This window comes from Hetaerina americana, unplaced genomic scaffold (assembly GCF_022747635.1).
Source record: "Hetaerina americana unplaced genomic scaffold, ioHetAmer1.1.p SCAF_28, whole genome shotgun sequence".
In the NCBI taxonomy this organism is placed as follows: Eukaryota; Metazoa; Arthropoda; class Insecta; order Odonata; family Calopterygidae; genus Hetaerina; species Hetaerina americana.
The window spans coordinates 11003-23917 of NW_027286852.1; the positions used below are offsets into that span (position 1 = coordinate 11003).

The 12915-nt window shown below is 39.1% G+C and overlaps 1 long non-coding RNA gene across 1 annotated transcript; it reads right to left on the reverse strand.

The window, feature by feature from the left end:
* Positions 1 to 1055: 1055 nt before the first annotated feature.
* On the reverse strand, positions 1056 to 1968 carry LOC139689866 (uncharacterized). The gene is made up of 3 exons (XR_011701437.1): positions 1838 to 1968; positions 1621 to 1741; positions 1056 to 1424 (listed from the first exon to the last, which is right to left on the reverse strand). It is a non-coding gene; the product is annotated as an uncharacterized lncRNA (long non-coding RNA).
* Positions 1969 to 12915: the final 10947 nt, after the last annotated feature.

Sequence of the window (12915 nt, forward strand, 5' to 3'; positions counted from 1 at the left end):
GGTCATCAAAAATTTATGCCATTTACTAGTTTTTCCTTTCATATTTCTTTATGGGTATTTATTTACTGTAAAAATAAAAGTTATATCGTAAAATGCTAACAGATTATATTACTATGTGTCGGAAAGTCATGATATTATTGCCAAATAATACCGCTGAACTTTGAAATAAATTCATATTTTTCAGACGATGCAACAAAGTATTAATATTATTAAATAATTCAATTAATATGCAATTACAAAAAACAACATCAATATCTTAAGCAAAACTTCATAAAATTATTTTCCTTAATACGATATATTTTACTAAACGACCCCCATTATCATTTCTCAGGGTATTCAATGAAAGAAGTTGGCAGTAGAAGGAATAAATAGTTTTTAAATATAATGTAACATTATACTATTACATGTAGTTTTTTATTATTTCATGGAATATTAAGCTGTCATTAATTTTTAAAACCCCAATGTATACTTCTACCAACCATGGAACATTACCTCTTCAATTGCCTAAGACTCATGGTTCCTCCAAAGCAGATTTACTCAATGAGTCTATTTCATAATGTCAGTATTCATGTGATCAACTCTGTATACGTGGACAAAGAAGAGTCCAGTGTAACAGTGAGTGCTCCCAAACATCATTATAAGTGGGTAGTCCTAACAAACGGAAATAAAGAGATATACATATCTCAATGTAGAGTCTGTGAAGAGACTAGACCCACAAATGTGAAAGAGCATGAAACATGCACGAGCATGAGACTGTGCATGAAACACCCGAAATTCCTTTTGAGGAGTTTGTCATTGCCGGACTGGACTGTGTTGGGAAGATTTACGCAGCTGTGACATATTATTACTCAAATCGGATAGAAATAATCATGTTGGCATCTTAGTCTAGTGGAAAATTTAAAGTCTATTTTTCCAACCCATGGTTGGAAAAGTATTATACTGTGGTTGACTTTACTACAGCTTTTAGTCCCTAATCTTTTAAAGAGTTTTCTAGTCATTTGGAATTCAAACTTACAAATTCACTACTTCCCCTCAAGCCAATTTGATTTGTTACAAAGGGCAATTCGGATATTTTAAAAATATTACTTAAGCATAATACAAACATAAGGATATTAATAGAGTAGTTATGGATAGTATAAACATTCCTATTTCTCCAATGGTGCAAAACCACTCCAACTGATTAAGAGTCGCAGGCTGAGCAAGATTGCCTAGCAGCAAGGATGACGAAACTATGTTGGGTTTTTCACCAGAAGTTAATTGTACCTACCACTGGTAAACCATGACAATCCCAACCGAACCTCCTCTCGACGTGAAAACCCCTTTGATGTGCATATCGTGTGACAATGTCTTTGATTGTACCGGCTAAGAGGTGACCATAGTGTGGAAGTCCTGTGGCAAATGGAGGCCCATCATAGAAGGAATACCTGCAATGTAAATTAACACAAACGTAGGACTAGCTCATATCTTCAAGATTTACAGTACGACACCTTTTAAGTCATTTTTTTATTGAGAATTATGATTAATGAAAAACTGCGGACGAAAATCATAGCAATAAATCATCATCAGAAGGCTGGTAAATATGTATACATGACTAAGAGATTGCGCAAAATCAAAAGCCACCTTGGTTTTCCTTTTGACTGCTTGAGGCACGAGTTGAAAACATCTATTTTTTTCCAAAATTTTAGTATTTTCTCTTCTTCATCCGGGAAGTTAATAGTTTCAGCTACCTTCTCCATTTTATCTGAAACGAATGGTTATTAACACGGTGTAATTCCAGAGTCCAATCTTCCTACCCACAAATTAAGGAACTAACATTACTCTAAAATTTGAAACGTACTCAAATAAAAAATAAGTACGTTCCAAACGATATAGAATTTATCATTAGAAATATTTGCCGAATTTTTAACCTCCAACAAATTGATCAAGAATATTGGCAAGCGCACATGGACACCGGTCTACCACGAACGAACATCACACGATCGCGATGCGCATCAGACTCGAGGAAAGGTTTACCATCAAGTTACACTGAATCCCAATAGAGGGCAATAGACGTGCTAGAACGGTTTTCGTACTCCGGGGCATTAGAGGTGGGCCGAATGATTCAATTTACTGACTCGAGTCAATAGAATCGACTCACTTCAATGACTCATTCGCTTGAGTGAGTCACCTTGGGAGCACTGCGAGTGGATACCAAACGAAGACTTCTTATTAATATTTTCATTTAAAACTTTCTTAATACAGAGTTTAGCTCTGCACGTGCATCCTAAATAAATATAATAGAGACAGCGGCCTGGGTTAATACAAGCTCCTGCTCCTCCAAGTGATGGGTGGGGAGACTAAGATTGAGTTTACATAATCGCTTCCCTGGATCGTTTTTAAGTTTGGATGACCACTTATACTCTGCATATATGCCACTCATACACTGTGGTTGTAATAACATGTATGCCACTTATACACTGTGGCCATAATAAACGTGGAATTCTGTCTGGAATCGCACTTTGAAATATCTGCGATCATGTTGAAGGACCTGAATCCGATCATTGCTTCTGTGTATCACTACCCTAATGGTGTATTTGAACATTTCTGCAATCAACTGGAACTAGTAATATCCCTATTCTGGACTCTGAAAGCCATAAATCATAATTTGTGGAGATCTCAACATTGAAATAACACTAAAAACTAGCGATTGTCAGGTTCTTAATCTTTTGCTCTCATGTAATTTACCCTAAGCAAACAGACAGCCTACTCGATTTTCTGCCTACCTAGATAATGTAATTACAAATTATGGTCCTGAACTGTACAGTATAAGTGTTATTGACTATCTCCTTTCGGACCATCAAGGTATAAGCTTCACTTAATACTCGAATAACCCAAAAGATATTCTCAAATAGAGGTAAAACCATTATCATAAGGCCCATAACAAGAGAAGGTTTAGATAGTTTCCAACTCCTTCTCTCTTGCATCAATTGGCATGGTATTTGCTCAGATTCTGTAAAGCAAACGTATTTTTCAAGTTTTTCAGGTGATTTCCTGGTCATTTTTGAACATTGCTTTCCATAAAAAAATACTAAACTCTATGCCCACTAAAAATAATATCTGGCATACTGGGGAATTATTAGCTCTTAGAAATGATTTACTTAGCCACTACCACTCTTACAAAACCAGAGGAAGCCTGCATGACAAAGAGGCTTGCTTGAAATACAAGAGAGATTATTAAAATTCAATTAGGTGTACAAAAAATAAAGCTTATAAGGATATTTTATTCAATGCAAAAAATTAACAAAAGGCAGCATGGAGAGTAATCAATCAAGAAGTCGGACATGGTAATGCAAAAGAAAATCTTCCTTTCACCCCAGATGCTGTAAATAATTTTTTCTTCAAAGCTGCTGAAGGCAATTTGTTCTCTCGAAACGTTGATGCCGCCAATATTTGCAATATATTTCAAAATCTTCCTCCAAATACTTTTTATTTTAAAAGGAATATTTGTTACTCCATTTGATATTATATCGACTTTTAATAATTTTTAAAAAATCCAACTGTAAGGATATTTATGGTCTGTCTAATTCCTTAATCAAGGACATGATTGGGTTCATTGCGGAACCATTAGCCATGTTACTCAACTTATGTTTTGAGACAGGAAATTTCCCAACAGCTCTAAAATATTCCAAAACAGTACCTGTCTATAAGAAAGGTGATAAAGATGATTTAGCTAACTACTGCCCCATTTCCATAGTCCCTGTTTTTGGTGAAATTTTTGAAGCTATTATAAAAGATCAAATATGTAATTTTTTTGAGTCAAATAATCTCTTTTACAAATCACAGTATGGCTTTCGATCTGGGAAATCTACAGTTTTGGCATTAGAGTCCATAGTTAATTATATCATTAATGCATTTGAAGAGGAGTCAGTCTCTGTGATCTTATAAGGCTTCCGACTGTGTTAATCATTCATTATTACTAACAAAGCTAGAATATTATGCTATAAAGTGAGTTGCACTGAATCTAATGAAGTCATGTTTGGATGATCGCCACCAATTGATTGAACTTGATGGCTGTCGATCTGCAGCTCTGAAAGTAAAATGCGGTGTACCACATGGCTCTGTTCTTGGCCCAATACTTTTCATCATCATGGTTATGGTTTGCCCTGTTATATGAAACCTACATCTGATGGCACTTGTTTTGTGCAAAAATGCCAAGATCTAGAAGATGCAAAGATATGATCTAGCGCTACCTGAAGACAGGCTTAGGAATGGTTAGGTATTAATCATTTACATTTAAATACTAAAAAACTCAGCATGTTGTATGCAGTCTTAAATAAAAAATAACTGATATTGAAACTGCTAATATACTAGGAATTTATATTGATACAAAACCAGATCTGTAATAAACTGAATAAAGCTATTTGTTTATAGGTTAAGAAAGCTCAACTTTCTCATTTCAAATGAGTATTGTTTAACACTTTACAATTCCTTCTTTCAATATCATTTGAATAATGGTGTTGAGTTATAGGGTCATACCCCACATGTTAAACAAATGTTGCTGCTACAAAAGAGAGCTATTTGCTCTCTTGTTAATATACGACCACATGATTCCTGCAAACCTTTTCTAATTAGGTATGGAATCATGACTGTATGTATATCTTTAAGGCTCTGATTCATGCGAAAGTTACTCTAGAAACTTACCAATTAAGATCTAACATCCATAACTACTCCACAATAGGTAAAGTGAATCTAAATACTGTAAAGTGGATGAGCAAGTAACCAAGTATATACCTGGTTCACCCACTTTACTCATTGGATGAATTCTTTTGTTACAATCTACATCACATTTAAGAACTTATGTTTATATGTTAATAATATTTATATTGATGACATTTAATATGGTTGTATCATTTTTCAAAATGAATAAAGTATTATTATTATTATATATATCTAATAATTCAATACTGGGAGGGAAGGGGACAGGAAAAAGAGTTCAGGTGAAAGCGGAAAAGAAAAGGAAGGAAGCCAATAAATGGTCCAATTCAGGCCTGGAAACCAGTCAAAAAGATTGAGCACTTAATGCCTTGATCTGACACACCTGACTCCCACTTCATATTCATAATCCACCATCTGGAATTGGTGATGTGCTCGACGTAGCAATCCCTGGTCCACTGGAGACAATGAGACGCCACATTACGTTGCAATATGGTCGCGTAATCGTCACAGAGCGGTTGAGTGAGCTGAGACATCATGGATATCTATAACATGCCGTCTCACCAACGTCCAGTCCTCAAGCCCCGAAAGGTGACTCAACATCCTTCCTCAGTGCAGATGATCATGTCTGCCACGGAAAAAATCATGTTCATATCGTTGTTTCAAATCTTGCCGCCGCATATGTGGGGGCGGGCATGTGTTGTCTGTTTGAGGAGGGTGGAGGGATAAAATCAAAACCGGGACGAAGGGGGAGGGTAGAAGGTTATGTCGGAGAGGGATGATGGGTGCATTTGCGATGTGGGGGAGTTGGGGGCAGGTGGGGAAGGGGGAGCACATGGCAGAGATACCTGACATTCTCCCCTGCAAAGTGTGAGCAGAGGTTGAGGGGGGGCGGGGGTGGCCAGTGGAGCGGCCTCCGCGTTTGTGGGTGGGGGAATTATCATTGCATCAAGGGGGGTTCGAACAAGGGCCATCCGTGGTCAGCCAGACATCGAATGGATAACGTAGGAATGACCAAAGCCACTCGACCCATAATCGGATTTATGAATTATCTTTTTAAGGTGACAGTAAATTATGAAAATTCCATAGGCCACGCTTCATTTAAAGAATAATTTTAATAATTCTTCTGAAAGATTAATTGCACTTCAATCATTCTGCACAATATACTAAAAGAATGAAACAGAAACTTAAGGTATCAAAATCACAATATATAACTACGACTTGAAAACCTCTTTAACACCAGTTTCTTAATTGATTGATTATACAGTGTGCGTTCCGAAAGTAATACAATTGTTTTTTAAGTAATTTACTGAACAGATTTGTACAAATACTCAAAGTACTGTCCTTGGGCCTCTGCACATTTTTTCCAGCGACTCTGCCATGACCAGTACACACTCTGAAAGGTGTCTTCAGGAACCCCTTGGAAGGTCTTCATCATGACTGATTGGATCTCTTCTAAGAATGAAAAAAGGGCTGCCTTAATCCAAGGGAACAAAAAGATGTCTGCTGGGGTGATGCCAGGACTATACGGAGGGGGGTGTGGCAGCGTTGGCAACTGGTTTTTGGCCAGGAACTACGGAGGACTCGTAGCATGCTGTGACAAGATGCGTTGTCATGATGGAGTTGCCAGGAAGTGGAGATGTCTTTTCTCGTCCTGATGACCCTTTTCCGGAGTATTTCCAGCACATCCACGTAGTAGGCAGCATTAAATGTCTGTCCTTGACCAACAAACTCATTATGGACCACACCTATACTATCAAAAAAGACAATAAGCACTGATTTCACTTCTGATTTGCTCATTCTTGCCTTTTTGGGCTGGGAGGACTCATCGGTGTGCCACTCGGAGCTTTGGCATTTTGTATCAGGGTTGCATTAAAAAACAAAGGTTTCATCACCAGTGATGAAGCTGTCCAAATTAATCAGGTTCATTTTCAATATGTTGCAAACATTCACTTAAAATTTCCGCTCGGTTGGTTGTTTGGTCGTCTGACAACAGCTTTGGCATGAGCTTGGCGCACACTTCCCTCATCGCTAAATTTTCAGTAACAATGCAAAACACAACAATAGACGACAATTTCAGTTCATTGGCAACCATATTGACACTCAATCAATGATCAGAGTCCAACAGTTGTCGAACACGAGCCACATTGTTGTCGGTTTTGCTGGTTGATGGCTGCCCAGAGCGTTGTTCATCATGAACCTCTTCTCGGCCCTCCTCAAAGGCTTTTAACCATCTCGAAACTTGTGAGTAGGACAGAGCACAGTACCTGTAACCTCATAAATCATTTTGTTAGTCTCCTTGAGAGATATTTTCAGTTTAGCACAAAATTTAGTGATCGCCTGATGATGCTTGATCGTCGATTCCATTTTTTTCGTGACATGCTCAGCACGCAGAAGTTTACAATAACCGATGTCCTGCCACTTCCACTTCCACACCTTGGAGAGCACCGAGATTAGTTTTGCGGCAAAGCTTAGCATCCCCCCCATCTACTCCAAGTGGTTTGATCCCACTCCAACCAATAGAAGTGGCGCAGAAAATTGAATTGCATTACTTTTGGAACGCACCCTGTAGGATAGGGATGTTGGACGGCATAAAGAGAGTATGCAATATTAAAAAGGGGATCATTATTAGATTGAAGACATTTTGTTTGGAGAGGCTAAGAAATGCATTAGTGTCCATCTGAAACCTAATTTCAACCATGGAGTACCAATTAATAATATTCCACCTCCTTACCGCCATAACTTCTTTATCTTCAGGTATGCAACACAGACAACTTGGATGTTTTTTGTTGTTTTTACAGTGGCACAAATGTGAGTGCTTGTTGTAAAGTATAAGAGGTTTAAATCTTCAGAGGCTCATTCCAATGCTCTCTTAATGCAAGTGCAAGGCCCTGCAATAGGTGTGCACCATTGCATCACCTGGCTATTACGCTGAAAAGCCAAAGCATGTCACTAAATGCCTCAAAGCGAGCATGCCAAAATGGAATGGCAATGATGCAATTCCATTTCTGCATGCTCGCTCTGTGTACGAGTGCACATTAACGCTCTAGAGACAAGAACCTATCTGCATGCACCCCAGAGCCTGCCTCCCGTTTGTGGTGCAGTTTCAACTTCTTTGATTCGCTGCATTTGATGGATTTTTAGGATGCTTGTTTTGGGGACCAACCCTAGAGGGATTTGAACAACATTTACGTCAAAACCAGATCAGAATCCATCCATCAAGATTTCAAATGCATCCCAAAATCAAAAATATATTTCGATTACCTTCTGAGTTTAGACTAGAATTGACAAATCATACAATTGAACTGCCCCAACACTAGTTTTACCAATTGCTAAAATGGTGGCCTTTTGTATGAATGCAATTATTACATGACATTTTAAGTGCAGACTCCATTGAAAATTTCCATTCATCTGTATAAAATTGCACACAATTTTATCAATTTAGTTGTACAAAGTTTGCCGGAATACATGCCACTTAAGATCCTATTTATGCTATGAAAATTTAGAGTTAGTTCCTGAGGTAAATGTGATGGACACGTTTATTGCAATGCTAGAATTTAATGCCCGAATGACACATTATCATCTGTTAATTTCATAAGATTCTCTCTTACAATTGGGTTTGTTCCATTCCATTTGTCAAAAGGTGTGACCAGCAAAATTCTGATTTTGTAAATGGTTTTAGTGTGGATAAAAATGATCATAGTGTTCTATAGTGGATACTTTTTTAGATCCACAAAATTTTTTGATTATATACTCCAGGATAAATGGCTATAATATCTGACAGACCAAGGTAATTTGAAAAGTTACAAAAATGGAATAGGTGTAAATTACTTACCTCAGTGAAACTTTTTATTTTTCAATATAGTCTCCCTGTACACAAACGCAATTGGTCCAGCGATGTTCCGATGTCTTGATCCCATCTGGAAAATTAGATTCCTTCAAGCTTGCAAGTAAACCACCTACTTCAGCTGTTAATTCTTTGTTTGAAGAGAATCTTCACACACCTAGAAAATATTGAGCTTGGGGAAGAGATGGAAATCTGATGGAATAAAATCAGGCAAATAAGGCATGTGTAGCAATGATTCATATCTTAGTTCAAGTATTTTTACCATGGCAATGACACTTGTGTGTGGGTGTGCATTGTCTTGATAAAAGATGGCTTTCTTCCTCGCCAAACCTATCCTTTTATCATGTATTTTTAGTTGGTCCAGGAGGTGCCATTCTCCAGTGATTTTTTGACCAGTGGGAAGATAATCTATCAGCCGAATCCCTTTTACATCCCAGAAAACTGAAGCCATCACCTTTCTACTTGACCATATTGCCTTTGCTTTCTTTAGTGGTGGTGAATCAACATGTTTCCACTGCTTTGACTGCTGTTCTTTCTGTCTCCAAGTTTTTCATCTGTGGTCACAAGTCAGAACAGAAAATCTTGTTGGTTGCTCTTGAAATGGGTCAAACATAGTTCGGAAATTTCCATTCTGATGCGTTTTTAATCCTGGGTCAAGAGTCTCTCATAGATAATTTTCTCATATGCACTTCAACAATTAAAATGTGATATAACTAAGCGGGAACAACAACAGAGAGGATTCTGCACCAGAGATCTCTTCCCAGAGCACTGATTGGTTACGTGTTCACTCTTAAAGGATTACCTATTACTACGCGTGAAACTCATTGCGCTAGCACTGAGATCTGGTGTTGATTCCGAGTAGTATTTAGGGGGGGCGGGGGGGACTGACAGGTGAGGTCATTTGCACCATTAGGAAGGGAGGAAAGGTGAAGAGAGAAATCGGGCACTAGCATTAGTCTACTCTTAACAAAAGGTACCAAGGAGTCCGAAACTTAACGTCCCATCTGACAGACAGCAAATTCCCTCAAAGTGCCCTACACAATGCATCCCAAGTAGGGATCAAGATACCACTGAAAATTATTCTACACTACCGGGCCCTCTGGGTTGGAAGTCAGCACGATAGTCATCATACCATCTCGATCCCTGTGGTGATTCTGGGAATCTTTCACACTACCCTTGAATTATTATTATTTTTTATTAGGTAATCTACCGGTTAAGGTAGGTTTTTGGATGGATGTCATTACTAATTAAATAATTTGAGGCCCCTAGCAAAACACAACATCCTACTCTACATCAGGTCCCTCTTCATCTCTGTGTACTTCCTTCTTTCCTTCATCCCGTCCAACAACCCTATCCTGTTCCTTCCCTTTCCTCGTTTGCCCAACATTCTCCCCTCAATCACAGTCTTCAACATCCCACTGCCGGTCAATACCCCCTTCATCCACTTTCCCTGCCTCCATAGAATTTCTCCCAACAAATCCCTCTCTTCGCCCACCATACCAAGTACTTCCTCGTTTGTTTTCTTCTCTGCCCATTTCACCTTCTCTATTCTTCTCCACACCCACATTTCAAAAGCCTCCAATCTACGTCAATCCTCCTGCTTCAATGACCACGTTTCCACAACGTACATAGCTACGCTCCATATCAAAGTTTTTGCGAGCCTTTTCTTAACATCCTTACTCAACGTCCCTGTCATCAACTCCCTCCTCCTTGTGAAAACCTCTTTGCCTAGCACAATTCTTCTCCTTACGTCCTTACTACTTTGACCGTGTTGGTCCAAAACACTACCGTGATACGTAAACTGTTCTACCTGTTCTAGTTTTTGCCCTCCTATTTTAATGTTTAGCTAAGCCATTTTCTTTCTAGAAAATCGCATAACCTTTGTTTTATTAATATTGATTCTCATCCCATACCTGTTGCACTGAATTTCCAATTCATTAAGCAATGCATGCAGCCCCTTGGCTGACTGACAAACTAAAGTTTGGTCATCAGCAAACCTAACTGATTTTACGAATTCCCCGCCCACTTTCATTCCTACCTCCAGTTCTTCCCATGCCTCTTTAATCATTTCCTCTGCATACAGGTTGACCAGCAACGGTGATAATGGGCAACCCTGCCTTACACCTCTTCTTAACACTGCCCATCCGGACTCCCCGTTTCCAACCGGCACCTGAGCAGTCTGAGACATGTACAGGTTGCAGATTAGCCTCCTTTCCCTCCAATCTATTCCTATTTTCTGCAATATACTCATTAGTTTTTCCCAATTCAATCTATCAAACGCTTTTTCGAAATCTACGAAACAGGCAAATACCTCCTGGTTGTGTTCTATATTCCTATCGATTAATAATCTCATTACTGCAATGGCATCACGCGTACCTCTCCCCTTCCTAAACCCACACTGATCATCCCCTAAGTAAACATTTGCCCTACTCTCTATCCTTTTGTTAATGATCCTTAGAACAACTTAAGCTGCGTGGGATATAAAACTTATTGTCCTATAGTCATCACATGATGTAGCCTTTACCTTTTTCAGAATAGGAACTAAAACTGATCTCACAAAGTCTTCCGGCCAGATTCCTTCCTCATAGATACTACGGATCAGCCCATATAGCCTCTTCCTCCCACATTTTCCTAAGCCTTTTAAAAGTTCCGCAGGAATGTTATCCACCCCCACGGCCTTATTTAGTTTCATCTCCCTTAATGTCCTTTCTATCTCATTGTCTAGTATGCCTGGACCTAAGCTATCTTCCTCTATATCATGTTCCTTTTCTATGTCTAACTTTGTTGGTCTAAGCTCTTTACTATACAGTTCTTCTATATATTCCTTCCATCTCTCTTGGATCTTTCCTGCGTCAACTATTACCTTACCCGCCTTAGCTCTAACTGCTATCGTTGATCTCCCTTTCTTACTTCCCGATAAAGATTTAACTTTGCTGTACAGCACACCAATTTCACCCTTCCTCTGCAGACTTTCCATATCCTTTTACTGCGTCTTCCACCATGCTTCTTTTGCTTTATTGGTTGCCTGCCTCAATTTATTATTTAATTCTTTGTACTTCATTTTGCCTATTTCTGTATTTACATTCTTCCATTTTCGCCGCTCATCCATCTTTGTAATCATCTCATCTGTGATCCATAGTTTCCTAGTCCTTTTAGTGTTAATGGTTCCAATAGTGTCTTTTGTGGCTTTAGACAACCCTTTCTTGATACTTTCCCATTTTTCTTCGATAGTACTAAGCTCTTTACCATCCTCCATTATTTGCTCTACCGCCTGTTTGTATTCCTTCCTTTTCAAACCATTTAATGCTTCTACATTCCATTTTCTGACACGCCGCCCCTGCCTTATCTTTTTGAAACGGACGCTACATTTCATAAAAACTAAATTGTGGTCAGATTCCGCATCCGCTCCCGGGAAGCTGTGCGTATATATCACACTGTTCCTAAACCTGTGTCTAACCAGGATATAATGAAGTTGATACCTTCCTGAGTCACCTGGCATTTTCCATGTATACCTGCATCTTTTGTGGTGTCTAAACCATGTGTTGGTGATGACTAACCCCTGTCTCCTGTAGAACTCAACTGCTTTCTCCCCGTGGCCATTCCTCGTGTGTAAACCGTAGTCCCCGACCTTGTCACCATCTGTTCCTTTGCCTACCGTCGCATTCCAATCCCCCATCACTATCAAATGTTTCCCTGCAGGAACACACGCGATTATGTCCTCTAACTGATCGTATATCCTATCGACCTCTTCTTCCTTATGGTTACTCGGTGGCATGTATACCTGAATAATAACCAAGCTCGTCGGTTCTGCTTTTATCTCTACTAGTAGTATTCTATCCGTTACCTGCTCTATGTTGACTACGCTTCTTCCTACCTCTTCATTTAATACTATGGCAACCCATCGTTGGCTCTCATCCCCACCACTGTATATTATTCTTTACTTATCACACCAGTAATCCCCGCTATCTTTCCATGTCACCTCGCATAGCCCCCCATCCCCCATCGCTATCAAATGTTTCCCAGGAGGAACACACTCAATTATGTGCTCTAACTGATCGTATATCCAATTGACCTCTTCCTCCATATGGTTGCTCGGTGGTATCTATACCTGAACAACAACAAAGTTCGTCAGATCTGCTTTTATCTCTACTTGTAATGATCTATCCGTTCCCTGTTCTATGTTGATTACGCTCCTTCCTACCTCTTTGTTTAATACTATAGCAGCCCTTCTTTGGCTCTTGTCCCCGCTGCTGTATATTTTTCTATAATTATCACTCCAGTAATCCCCGCTATCCTTCCATCTCACCTCGCATAGACCTAAAATATCTATATTTCCCCTTTCCATCTCTCGCTTAACATTCTCCAATTTCCCTGTC